The sequence below is a fragment of the Urocitellus parryii genome, chromosome 2 (genome assembly GCF_045843805.1).
Source record: "Urocitellus parryii isolate mUroPar1 chromosome 2, mUroPar1.hap1, whole genome shotgun sequence".
NCBI lineage: Eukaryota > Metazoa > Chordata > Mammalia > Rodentia > Sciuridae > Urocitellus > Urocitellus parryii.
In genome coordinates this window covers 154,537,366-154,540,558 of record NC_135532.1, presented here as the reverse complement: position 1 = coordinate 154,540,558, position 3,193 = coordinate 154,537,366, and the positions used below count along the sequence as shown (strand labels likewise).

The following is a 3,193-nucleotide window of genomic DNA, read 5'->3' as shown; positions in this document are numbered from 1 at the left end:
TCAGTAGATGGATGAATCAGGAAACTCAGATCAAAAGAGCAAACTGCCGGGCAGTGACCTCACAGAGATACAATCACAGACCCAAAGCTTGTGTGGTATAAGCTGTTCAAGAGATTGGGAGGAGTTATTTGAAAAGGCAGTCAGTACAGCACTGGTTACTGATAAGCAATTTCTAATACATGCTAATACATTTCTATTTTGCAACTAGATGTACCTTTCATTACTGTGCTAGGATGAGCCATAGATCAGGTAGAGAATGCCCTGGGACCCTCCTGGGACACAGGAATGGCACACAAAGATCTGGATCAAGATAACAAAAAGGGGAAGTGGAGGAAGGATGCAGGATCATCAGCACTTGCCCATTGACATCCAGACCAACAAGCCACTCGACTGGCTGGTGGAAAGAAAGTCATTGCAAACTGATATGGCAGAGTCTAGTGCTGAAGACTCAAGAGAAGATCAATGATGTCATCCAGGACATGCCAGAGAGAGAAGAGATTGTCCAGCTGCTCTCTGAATCCTATATTCCCTATTTCCACTAAGAATCCTGGAACTTGTCAAAGGTAATGAAGCTTCCACATAGAACCTTTCTGGCTGGTTCTTGAATGTAGGATTAGCAAGAAATCGTAGCCCTGTATGAGAAGGGCAGCACCTACTTAGTGGAACTCTCTAGCCTCCTGGTTCGGAATGTCAACTAGGAGATCCCCTTGCTGAAGAAGCAGATTGCTAAGTGCCAGCAGCTGCCAGAGGGAGTGGTTTGTGAAGTAACGCCAGCAAGCCATTAAGTGTGGAGATTCCTTATTGGTTGACTGCTGTATCTAGTTTATGTTAATTAAGATAAGCTGTGTGGAATATATAAATACCTCTGTTGTCCTACAATAAACGACTCCTACTCCTGCTGTATCAAGGTACACAAGTTGTTCGTCACCCCCGGTTATTTTGCTGCAGCCTGACTGTGGCAAACAAGAATAGAGCTGCAAGGAGGAGGAGGGCCAGCTGAGATGCGTGAGCAGTTCTATCACTCCTGAAAGCAGTATGGCATCATGAGAGAGAATGTCTGAAGAGAACCGCTGGCCCTGATGAAGGACCTTCCAAGTTGGCTGGTTGAGATTAAAGTAGGGGCTCAGTCCCTGGGGGAAGCCAGGGACCTATACCAGGCCTGTGTAGGGTTTTTTATGTGAAAGTCCCACAAAGCAGGTGTTGCCTATGCTGCAGTACTTGCAGAAACAGGGAAATTCAATGGTGTATGAATGGAGGAGAGGAACGGAGCTTTCTGTAGTAGAGTGGCCATACCTGGAGGAGCCTCCTGAGCAGTTGGAAGAAGATGTGATCGACTAGAGAAATTTGGGGTGGAGGCAGTTTCCAGTGCAGGCATCTCTGCTGAGGCTTCTGGAATCAACTGGGACATCTTCCTGGAATTGGAGTCAAAGCCCCCTGTGGTTGAGGGGAAAGACTGGGGAGATGCTGCTGCTGCTTTTCAGATCACAGGGCTTGAAGCAGGAACCCAGGCTCCAGAAGGTGTTGCTAGGGGCCCAGATGCTTGGACACTTTTTGAATACCCTGAGACCCAGAATCAGTTCACAGAGCTTGAGACCTTCTTGTCCCAGAGAGCAGTGGAGATGAGTGAGAAGGCCGACATCCTGTCCATGAGCCAGTTCCAGTTGGCTCCCACCATCTTACAAGGCCAGACCAAAGAGAAGATGGTTACCATGGTGTCCATACTGTAGGATCTTATTGGTCAGCTCACTAGTCTTTAGTTCCAACACCTGTTTACGATTCTGGCCACACCAAGATAGATGGACTGAGTGATGGAATTCCCCTAGCAAAAACTGAAACAGTCCCAACTGCTGGCTTTGAAGAAAGAGCTGATGGTGCAGAAGTAGCAGGAGGCACTTCAGGAGCAGGCAGTTCTGGAGCCCAAGCTACACCTGCTGCGGAGACGACCAAGGAGCTTCAGAAGCTGATTGAAGCTGACATCTCCAAGAGGTTCAGCAGGCACCCTGTGAACTTGATGGGAACCTCCCTCTGATGTTCTCCCTGTGTGTTCTTACCTGTCCATCTTCCCAGCCTCAGGGGGAGGTGGGACCACCATGGCTGATATTGTGGGGCCCTTCCCTTCAAGAATCCAGGCAGGCTGGAGGACAGAGAGCCACAGGATGGAACCTTCCCCTGGGTGGGGATGTGGCACTCACTCTGCAAGAAACTGTCTTGCCTGGCCCTGTGGCCTATCAGCCTGAAACCACAGCTGCTGCTATTGCTAGTTAATTGAGTTGGACTTAATAAAAGAGCAAAAGCCAAAAAAAAAAAAAAAAAAAGTCCAGAGACCTATGTGTACTCCAAAGAAGAGATCAGGGGAGTTGAGATCAGGCTGCCTCTAATTACAAACACATTTCTCTCCACAGGTTGAAGGCATGATTCTATATAACATGGATATTAAATATTAAGACACATAGTCTTTGTCCTTAAGACTGTTAGAAAACATTGGAACAGACAGCCGTTAATTGAATAATCACAAAATGTACAATTATTATGCTAGCTTATGTGTAAGAAAATCACAATAGACACTATTTTCACCAGTTTGAAAGTTCCTGTCCACAATGAAGGACCTTATATTACACAGGGCTTATGCTTTTTACTATGAAACAAAAAATATAAAAGGTTAGAGTTGAAGATCTTACATCTCTTGAAACCATACTTCATAATTTTGTCCATCTTTTTTTTTTTTAAAGAGAGAGTGAGAGAGGAGAGAGAGAGAGAGAGAGAGAGAGAATTTTTTAACATTTATTTTTTAGTTCTCGGCGGACACAACATCTTTGTTGGTATGTGGTGCTGAGGATCGAACCCGGGCCGCACGCATGCCAGGCGAGCGCGCTACCGCTGAGCCACATCCCCAGCCCAATTTTGTCCATCTTACATCCACACTAATGGAAAGGAAAATGAATTATTAGTACATTTATTTTAATAATGGAGAAAATTTGGCAATTATGTCGAGAAAACAAATAATTTGAAAATCAGCAACCAGATTTTACAGAATTTTTAAAGCAATATGTTATAGATTGAGGCATGTATCTGGATAGTCTATATAATATATAAGCAAATGAGTATATAGAACATTTTACCTCAAAACTAATTTCAAAATTAAAATTCATTATTGAATATGTGAATTAAAACTGAACCAAAAAAATTGCATGAT

The 3,193-nt window shown here is 44.4% G+C and overlaps 1 pseudogene; it reads left to right on the top strand.

The window, feature by feature from the left end:
- Positions 1 to 337: 337 nt before the first annotated feature.
- Positions 338 to 2,029, top strand: LOC113195067 (CDK5 regulatory subunit-associated protein 3-like; annotated as a pseudogene).
- The last annotated feature ends 1,164 nt before the right edge of the window (positions 2,030 to 3,193 follow it).